We start from the raw sequence: 11,081 nt of genomic DNA, 5'->3' as shown, positions 1-11,081 counted from the left end.
CCTCCACTTCAACCTAGCCTGTGCCTAGCTCAACTTGGTCATAGTCCAGAAAGGGTAACAGATTGCTAGTTATTCCTGGCAATTGTTTACTTCATCCTAACTATTGCCCAGAAATGGCTCGCACATCGTTAGTTCTTCTCGGAAACCCTGGCAAACTGGCTGTCAGCGTAAGGATAATAAAGGTGTAAAGCAAGCTATAAGCAAGCTATTAAGGATATATAGCACCTACGTAGGTATATGCTTTCAACTTTGTTAGAATTTATTTTGAGTTATTATTAGAAAGTCAATTTTAGTTTTGAAATTCAGCTTTCACATATGTCTTGTCCTCTATTTCTTTTAATTTTGGTAGGCTATACCTTGCATAAAGCCTTCGTAGTACATTTTGATACATAATTTTACTCATAAGTATTCTTGATACATACTATACTTGATACATAATTTTACTCATAAGTATTCTTATATCTTCGGCTGAAATCTCAATTATAACTTAGTCGAAAATTTTCATTAAAGTATTTTCTAGCAAGCCATCTTCAGCATCTTTATTTCCTTTTTGGAGCTTTTGGACTGGGAGGAGTGATATTCAGAAAATATTTTAAAGTTCTATGCAGTTTTCACGCACAAAAGGTCTGAAATCGAATTGCTCATCACACTGCTAAAGCTTTCTCAAACGAATTCACTCAACGGTACAGCTTAACCTAAACTTCTTTCCCCATATGACATATTCGATGTAAAGAATAAAATCCTGGAGGCAAATCATCAACGCTCATCGATAGAAAACACGCACACGCAAAAACCAAATCACTTTCTCAGGATTAAGGACAGCACGAAAGCCATCGGAAAGGCTTTTCCGTGGTGGATTAAATGCACGCCGTCCTCCCGAACAGCAAAGAAAAGTACTTTCGCTTTATGTCACTCGGCGAAAAGAGCGAAAAAGCACCTCCTTTCCCATTCGCAACTTCAAAAAGTACCTGGTGCCAAAGAGAAGCTAGCGCGATGGAATGTACGTGTGCAATGTGATGGAAAACAACGCACCCTGAAACCCAAAAAGGCCGCTAATCGAAGCAAAATTAATAAGAACAACTTTTTTGGCTGGGGAAAAACATCAACTTCCACGTGGAAAGGGAACACAAACCAGCACGATTGCAACAGCTTTCAGTGGATTTCGAAGTTTCGTTTTTCCCTCCCCCGGTGGAGGATTCGAGATAGAAATGCAAAACACGCTTCGTGAGCTTCTGAGACAGTATTAACTGAGACAGGAAAGCAACACGCACACACACACACAAATTGCTTGGTTTTCTGTGAGGAAACCCAAATCGTAAGGGCAAACAGTAGTTGTGCCCAAAAGTTACGATTCCTTCGGTGTTGCGGGAAAGAGCGAAGAAAAATGCCCGGGGAAAAGCCTACCGGAATTACATCGATTTCGATTTCTTGATATTAATCTACTTTATGTGAAAACTTTTCCATCCGGCGAATGTGCGCGGCACCCGCCGGGTCTAGTTCTCAGCCCAAAAGCAACCAAACTTCGAATGGGACATGCTAACGGAAAAGATTTAGATGTCCTCTTGCCCGGTTTCCCCACATTACACACACACACACACACACACACATCCCACCCAGACGGAAGCCAGCATCATTGTCAGCTGAAGCTTAAACGAAAGCAAAACGGTATTGATCATTCGCATACTCTCCACCGTCCCGCAAGGAAATCCGGAACAGGCAGCACGCGGACTCTTTTGTGTTGGAAGTTTTTGGAGGCTTTCGTTTAGCTTGGCGCTTTTCTTATCCTTCTTCACTTCTAACTGCGATCCTCCGTGTAAGCCCCTTTCTGTCGACGAACAAAAGAAATCGGTAATTCTTTTTCCGAAACCCGTAATTCTCGTGTTGTTCTTTCACGAGATCTGGTGCTGCTCGTTTTCCTATTTCGAGCCCCAAACGGTTCCTGCGAATCGTTCCATTGATTTGGAGAGCTTGGGTAGTTTCCTTTCTCCGATTTCTTTGGGAGGCTGTTGAAGTTCCTCCTGCTAGGGACGATAGTTTTTCCTTTGGTGTACAAGGGGGTGCTTTTATCTGGCTCTCAACATCCTGACGGTGGGGATGGTGTGCCTGGAGGGTAGAATAACATTGTGTTAATAATATTGAGATTGGAGTGGAGTGCGTCTTTGTGAGCGTTCGTTCGGTGTGGAAGCGAAAGATAAATCTGCTTTCTCGCGTAGTTCGGCGCTGGTACGACGAATAGTGGCAATATTTATTGATGGAGCGGGCTAGAGTTTGGTGGGATTGGGATTATATTATAATTTCGTTAATTGCATGACACCGACAACACTGGGGCAGTTGGTTTTATTGGTAGGTTTGTTCGGGTGCCGAAAAGTAAGATTTGTTTGTCGTTTGTCTTTTCGGGGGAGGTAGCTTGAGGCTTGTCGAAAGATTTTTGAGCAGGATAATGCCTAGTAAAGCAGTAGTGAATGAAGCATTTATTTATGTATCTTTGACGTTTTGTAACCAAATGTGTTCCATTACTATTTTATTTGATATATTCTCTCTATATTCTCACAGATTTGAATAGACTGTCTGCAAAATATGAAAATTAAGTACAAAGCTTATCAAAAACTCTTATTTATTTTTCTCCGTTTAGGCTTGTCATTTCATATCTTCAATCAATGTCAATCGATTATCCGGGCCAATGCCATCACTCCATCTCGGTTGGTCAGGTCCCATCACACCCTTGTGGACTTTGTCCATGTGGACGGCCTAAAAGGGCTTTACGAGCTGGGTCGTCCGGTGTCATTCTCATAACATGACCAACCCACCGGATGGCATGGCGAGTCTAATTCGCTACACGATGGTGAGATCATCGTACAGCTCGTGAAGCTCGTCATTGTAGCGGCTCCTCCATTGTCCTTCCACACATACGGGGCCAGAAATCCTTCTGAGCATCTTTCTCTCGAACGCGGCTAAGAGGGTTTCGTCAGTTTTGGGCAGAATCCATGTCTCAGAGACGTATGTGAGTACTGGGACTATAAATGCTTTGTACAGTCCCTGCTTCATCCGCCGCCATAGGTATTTTGAGTGGAGAGGTTTCCTCAGGCTGTAGTATGACCGGTTGGGAGCTTGTACACTTGCACGTAACTCAAGTTTTGTAAAAGTTTTGTTCGACTTCGTAGGTGCGATCACCTATCTGTACATCGCCCCTGCGTAGATAAGTGTTTGCCAGAACTTAACATCATTTTGGTTTTCGTCTCGTCATCCAGAGGTTTAGTGCCGCTCGCTCGATCCTTTGGTAAGCTTCTGCCACATAGGAGAACCTCAAATCCAATGATCCAATGATGATGTCATCAGCGTATGCCAGGATCTGGATTGACTTATAGAAGATGGTCTCCGAAGTTCCCATCTTGGAGTCGCGGATGGCTCTCTCTAGCGCTAGATTGAAAAGAAGAAACACAAACACATTTCCCAGGCGCAGGCCCTTGACATATGATGTGCCATTGTCATTCTTACGAGCCTGGTAGTCTGGAATCAATACGTTGAGTTTAATCCAGGATGAGTTCTTGAAGATTGAGTTTTGCTAAAAAATGCCTATACCGTTGCCTGTACCCCCGGAGAAGTCTATTCAGCTACAGAGAGTTTTTAAAATAAGTCAAAGAATCACCCAGACCTCCAAATGATACAGTGTGAAAGCAAATGAAAAGGAGGATGAAATCGTTAAATAAAAATTTAAATTACACAAAGGATAGTCAGATTTGTGAAGGAATCCTGTTAAGACCAATCCTGTCAAGGCGTTTGGAATAGTTCATGTAAAAAAAACTATTGTTCTAAGAATAGCTTTGTTATATCTTAGGAGGTAGGCTTTATTGTAGACTCGTGAGCAATGCATTGGGTTCTGCCGAATTATTACCAAATTAAAGGTCCTAACTTATCCAGTTTACCAACAAGGGAAATAATGAGGCGGATGTGCAGACTGGTCTCGCGACTTAGGTCAAGCAGATACATTACACGAGGCCTCTTGTACAGTTCTGGGTCCTTTTAAATGATTGAGTCTCCCCAGTAGGCCTTACAGCCGGCGGTTTTCTGTAAAGTAACGCCTATGATGAATCAATGGGTCCCTCAAAAGCACCCGCTTAGTTTGCTTATATCCTGTTCCACATGTGAAGCTCAATAATGCTCGATTAGCTTAATAGTTATCAACTTTAAATGTAAAATGAGCTTATTGTTGTGTATCGAGCTATTCGGTTAATTTTTAAACTATCCAGTCAGTTGTGTATAGAAAAACTAGAAGAGTCAAGGTATTTTTGTCGTTTTTAGGGACCAGGCAGTATCATAGACCAAACTCACATTTTGTGATAATATTGATGTGACTATAACCAACACTAGGAGAAGAAACATTTAAAGAATATTTATAGCAAGAAAAGATCACTAATCAGCTATATAACTTTAGAAGTATAAGGCTTCATAATTCACCCCTACAATAAAGTTTTCGTAAACTATTATAATGTTTTAAACAAATCTTCACCCAAAACCAGCCCAAAAATTCTCACTACGTCAACTGCAATTAGAAGTTGCGGTGTTACTGTCAAAGATTGCAAAGTTTTACAAAGCTCATTGTAGGTTGAGTGCTCGAGCCCCCAAAAAACCACCCCGGAAAACGCCGGTCTTCTCTTTCCTCATCACAGCGTACAAAGCCCGGAAATGAGTAGTCTTGGTCGGTTGGTGAAAAATGACACCTCACACTCAACTCCCGTCCCATCACCGCTGCCGCTAATCTAATTGTCTCCAGCGAGTGTGACAGTAAAGCAGCTCGAAAGCATCAACCACTTGGCTCAACTCTCTTGTTGCGTCGCGAAAACTGCAGCCACAAGGATCATTACTCTTCATTTTACATTCTTCAGAACTTTGTTTCCTTGGGTACGATAGCGGCATCTTAAGACCTCCCGCTCTCCGGCCACCCGAAACCTCCCCCCCCCCCTCCCTCGTGCTGTTGTGCTGTGGAAAACTCATTAATTTACCTTGGCCACCAACCAAGGGGGAAAAGGCCTGTAACAGGGAGCGCAAGGAAAAACGCATCGTTTTCCTCGTTGCCATTGGTGCGATTTTCACTTCATCGTGCAGGAACTGGTAGCTGCTGCAATGCCGGGGAAGCAGGGCGACGTGTGTCTCGCGCGAGTGAAAGCTTTCGTTTTCTGCGACGTTTTGCACAAAACAGCGTCAAAATGGGAAAATGTGATTTGTTAATTCATCAAAATGTCACACGCCAGCCAGCTTTGGCTTCCGTGCTAGCTGGCTGGCGCAAAATTTCGTGATTCAGCGGCAGGAAGCACTAATCACGCCGCAGCCGGTAGTTCATGCTCCTTGTTGAAAATGTCTTAAGAATCCATTCTTGCTTAAGATGGAAGACGAATTCTTAGACGCCCGAATTACAGCGACGAAGAAAAACGGCCCATTTGAAATCCCATTTCGTTTCCATCAAATTGCAATGCTTACTAGACGTTGCCATTCGAATCTGCGGTCTCGGCTAGCCGCGTTGGCTGCCTACTGTGATTAATCTTTCGCTCACACCCAATCTGCACGAAGTGGGAAAAAGGAACAACCGCTCACACTCTTCATTTGAAAGCATTGCTAAATTTAAAGTTTCTTTTCATGTTGGAATATTAATTTTCATCCTTCTTTGCTTCTGCTGAATGAGAAAGGAAAAAGCCAGCATTTCAAAAGCTTTCCACCCCTAGGAGTGATTTGAACTCGTTACCGGATATTGTAACGTTCGAATGAATATGATTTTCGATAACTTGATGTGAATCGATTCGGAAAGCACTTTTCTTTGCTTCCATTGCGGGGGAAAAAAATCCGGGACTGCACAAAACCCCCGAAGCTGAATGCAATCAACTGCACTAGCAACTTTACCACACACTCAGTTCGATTTATCCTGGATTTCTCCTTTGCCATGCTAGCTGAGCTTTCCGTGCACCGGGAAGCATATGAATAGCGGTGGCGGATTTTCCTTCCCGAACGTGGCAAAGCTTTATCACATATTCAATGATGTCACACACACACAGCCCCTGCGAGTTCGATCAAGGAGCGCACCATCGAGTAGGAAATATTAAGTCACCTGAACTTCCGTTCGTTTTTTGAGGCCACGTCTTCTTTTGTCGCGTGGCTGGATGATGGTTCGCGATTGGAAAGATGAAAGGAAAAGCATTACTTGCTGTAGCTGAATGAGCCACTCGTATGCTAAAAAGGGGAAGGATAATGGTTGATCGGTGAAGCTTTTGCATGATGCATGTATTCAAATGATTACTGCCTGGTATGGTAAGTTGGCTAGGTGTCGTAGGTCGTTAGGCGTCAAGCTAACGATTTACGCCGGGTGTGAAAGAGGGACACCGTAGTAGCAAGTAGCTTGGTTGATGCGATTGAACCTCATCAGAGGAGAGCGATAGAGTGTGTCTTTTAGGGATGATCTTCAGTCACCTTGTATTCATTCGCAATTGAAGAAGGAATTGATTCGTTACGATTGAACGGTTAATGGATATGTAATGTAGAGCAGAAGAATTAATTTTTAAAATTAACTGTAAGCTATATTAAGTTTCTTTATTGAATCAATTATCTATTGGTTAAAAGGAAGGAAATCTTTACTCATAAATTATCTCATTTATAATGAACAAACGGAAAGTTATTATATTGTGACTGACCTTGGAATAGTTGAAAACCTTAAACGGACATTTGAAATCCACGACGATTCGTTAAGTTTGCAAGGCTCACAGCCTCTTGCCGAAACATTTTAGCTAACCAGTATGCATCAACACCCTTTATCAACATCAGACTACGTCCTTTCGATACTCGAACTTAAGGTAGTTAATTGCGATCCATTGAACAATTATTAGTGCCTTGGTTCGACTCCACTGGCCATCCAACTCAACTGTAACACACTCACATCCTAATACTTGGGATGGAATCTTCAGAATCCTTGAGACAACATCTGGACAAGTCATATCCACATAACATCTCTAATGCGAAAAGGATCCAGAAATGTAGTTGTCCAGTATGCTTTTCGTTATACCGAGTTTCTCAACCAGGCATCAGTAACTAATACCGATCGAGCATCGAGTATCTCACTACATAGCCCTCATCCCTATTTAATTTATGTCCAAATGTTTCTTTATTTAGTTCGGGTGACCGAAGTGAAATAGGTGACGGTCTTCACTCGACAGACTGAAGACTTCTAGCGGCTTTAGATTCAAAGAAGAAAAAACGGTCAAAGAGCTCGTAAAAAAAACTTTGATTAAAATAAAACTAATAATATCATCTGTAAAATTAGGGTTTTATTTATATTTCCTTCTTGACTTTATTAACCTGATAAACTAATCACTAGGCTTAAGAATGTGTTAGATATAGTTCAGTTTTTATTGCTATGCCTTCTTCAGTATAAGAAGGCGAACAGTTATCGCGCCTGTCATATCGGGTCTGGTCGTAATGCCGAAATACCATTTAACTCTCAGGCAATTTTAAGTACTGTTTAATAAATTTTGCAAAAAAATAATAATTAAAAATTCCTAACAAAATCCTGAATCGAAGATAAGTTCACAGTGGTTACCAAAATAAAGTACCCAGCCCTTCATTCTGACGTTTAGGTCATGTTTTTGTGATAATAAATATAATCATCGTTGTTAAACACTTACTAAATAAAAATTTCAATTAAATTTTGCTCATGAAACTGTTTCAGCAAAAATAAATAGTGCAAATTGGCTAAATCAATCACTATCCTATCAAGGACAGGAGCAGGAAGTATAGTCAAAATCAACGGGAATAATGACTTCAGATTCCTACATCAGCATTCTGCAAGAAGCCTGAAAGTGTGGACGACAGGTCTTGATGAGAGGAGTTCATCTTCTAGCAGAATAAACGACGCGAAGCATTCCGTAGATGAAGGTACCGTTCATGCAAGATAAACCTATTGGAAAAGCCCAGGTAAAAACTCAATCAAGAATTTGTGAGTGGCTCTCGATGCGAGGAGTGTGGTGAAAGCTGTAACACAAAAAAATAAATAAATTTTAAACCCTCCTTAACGCCTGGGAGAACCTGCAACAATATTTGAAAAATTTAATTGAAAGTATGTCGAAGCACACTTCAATTACTACTACTGTAGAGTAGGTTCTACAGGCAAAATGAGGGTATATAGAATATTACTAAAAACCTTTAAAAAAATTAATGTCTTACCTTGGGTTTTTTACTGAAATAATGGAAAAAACATAAAACATGAAGGGGTACTTCATTTTGACAACCACTGTAATTGTCATTTCAATAACTCCCGGTAAGGAAAATTGCTTTCTGCACTAGCTGATGCCATGAAGAAAAAGCGACCAGTGAGATTTGAACTAGCATCTTCCAACACCCATCAGCCTTTGACAGCTTCCAACCTCCCAAAATACCATTTCCAGCAGCACTCTTTCAGCAGTAATAAAGCATTAAATCTATCTTTCCAAATCAACCACAACATGCACCCGTAATTGCAAAGCAGCTACCAACCGCACAAAAGCGCATACATAAATGTTCGGTTTTCCAAATCCGAAGCTGAAAAGCGAATGTAATAATCTTCGATCGAACAAACACACACACACACACACGCAACAACAAAAACCCAAACAAAGTGAACCGTACCTGCACAGAGATGCACAAATCGGCATCGAAATGCATTTCATTCCATCATGTGTACCCAGCCGTTTTTGCTCTCCTCACCATTTATTCCCCTCTCGTACTTGTATGTAATCATTTCGATTATGATAACTCTGCCAGCGTGCTTGCGCCATTGATTGGGAGAGCTGAAAGGATTCATGTCGTTGTTTTTTTTTTTTTGCGTGTCTTTCTGTTGCATCGCAGCACATTTATTAGTAACGTTTCGTAACAAAGTTCGCTTTTCCAATTTGTGCCTTTTCTTTGTGCTGCTGCCCGTTTGTTGGTCTCATTTGCTTACGGCTTTGCTGGTGCAGGCTCCTTTGGGCCGGTAGGAAGCATGGAATTGTATTGTCTGCAGGGGAGCAGCTCTGTGGGGAAGAATTCTTTTCTTATAGGCAACATGGTTCGATCAGGTGAGATGAGATGATGTTGAGAATCATTTTGTTAAGTTGTCAACCTGTTGGGTATTATTCGGTATGTTTAGAAGTTTTTGTAGTTTTTCATATTTGCATGTAAAGATTGTGATTTTTTTCTGTTTTTTACATTGTTTTTTGTATTTTTAATTATCTTTTACAATGTTCTATTTGCTTTTAATCATTTATCAATATTTTCTTCCTATGTGAAAAGTTACGTGAATTTCTATATATTAAATTAATTTTTGTGAGTATTTTTATGTTTTGTTTCTCAAACCTTAGCCTTGCGCATAACTTATTGACTTAATATTTTAAATTTTTATATCCTTGGAATTTTTTGCTGTTTTCATTTCATACTTTTGTTTACTTGTTAGCCTTTTATTTTTCTTTCTTATTCCAGTTTTCCAATCGTTCAAAATTTTTTATAAGTTTTGTTTTATTTTTCCGTTTGTTTGTTTGGTTTAAACTGTCTGGTTCTATTTTTCATTTTACTATATTCCTCTTTTTTCACTTCTGTTCGATATTTTGTGTGAGTTTTTCTATGCTTTTCGCTTTTTATTCGGCTTTGATATTTTTTATTGTCTTGTGTATCGTTTTCTTATTTTTTCAAACGTCAGCATTGCATATGGAACTATTTACTTATTCTTTTTGCTTTTTTTTATTTTTTTTAACATTTTTACTTTTTTCCATCCGCTAATTTTGTTTACTTTTTTGTAACATTTTGTTCAAACTTCAATGTTCTAGGTTTTCAATGTTCTTTATTCTTTTATCCAAACAGTATATATGTTTAATTTTTTTTTTCTTACTTTTAAGTTCTTTTTTTTAATTTAAATTTCACTTATCCATCTACAAACCATTGCTTGCATCCATCTTTACAAGCTTTTTTACACAACTTCTTCCCGAAACCCATCCCCATCAATTACCGCCACAGTGCGCACATTCCCTTGCACTCCTTTCGGCATGCAAATAATGAATCCTTCATCACACATCAAACGACCGGTGGATCATTTTAATATTTCATCCCTCCAACCTCCGTGCACCCACGGTCAGCCGAGCTCGAATAGTCGGGTTTATTATTGGTGGCCACGAAACCGCACCGGGATGCACACAGAGCACACGCAGGCCTCGAGAAAGAAAAACAAAAAACCGGCCTCTTTTTTTTTTGCTGACGATCGTTCATACAGAGCCTCACTCACTACCGGTGCAGTAGCCTCTATCGAACGCCCACCGGGATTGCTTCTTGCGCCCACCACCCGACATCCCTCCCGACCCGACATCGAATCGACGGTGGAAAAAGGAACCAGAATTGATTACAGCATAATCCTCGGCGCGGTGCGGTGGCAAAGACGAAATCAAAGAAATTTAGCTCAAGAACCCATCAAGTGGAAGAAAGATTGGAGCGAGGCGCGGAGAGTCGAGAAGGAATGTAAATATTAATAACAAAAATGATAAAAGCGAATACAAGCCATTATTTCTGCACCGGCCGGGCAGCGAGCCCAGAAGCTCCCGGAATATGAAGACAAACGCGTTCCAGCCACGAACTCGCGGTCACTTTGCTCTGTTCTGTTTGCGTCTTTCGCTGCTTCGCTTACCATCCGCTTGCCATATGCACCTTCGGGAACTACAGGCACTAGCCCAGCCGCGTCACGGAAGCAACGAAGCGAATCATCGACAATAATCCTCCAAACCTGATTTTTTTTTTTCGCAGCCAGCAGAAACGGTAACAGACCCCGGTGCTCGTATTGATGGTATTAATAAATTTAGAATATATTACTGTCATATCGATTAGACGAGGCTTTGGATGCTGTCGGCTGTGTTAGCTGGTGCCGCTAAGATACAAATCCTTTTGGAGCAGGAACTGGAGGATCCGGGCTGGTTGGTGGATGGATTTGTCAGTCTAGCTTTCAAACAGCTTCGTTAATGCTGTACGTCTAATGCTAAGATATTTTAATTTTTAAATTAGGACCATTTTAATTTTCTTATTGTTTTTACAGTTGGCAATTGATTTAA

The sequence above is a fragment of the Anopheles stephensi genome, chromosome 2, assembly GCF_013141755.1.
Source record: "Anopheles stephensi strain Indian chromosome 2, UCI_ANSTEP_V1.0, whole genome shotgun sequence".
Classification (NCBI taxonomy): Eukaryota; Metazoa; Arthropoda; class Insecta; order Diptera; family Culicidae; genus Anopheles; species Anopheles stephensi.
The sequence above is the reverse complement of the archived record's forward strand: the minus strand, read 5'-3'. Positions refer to the sequence as shown.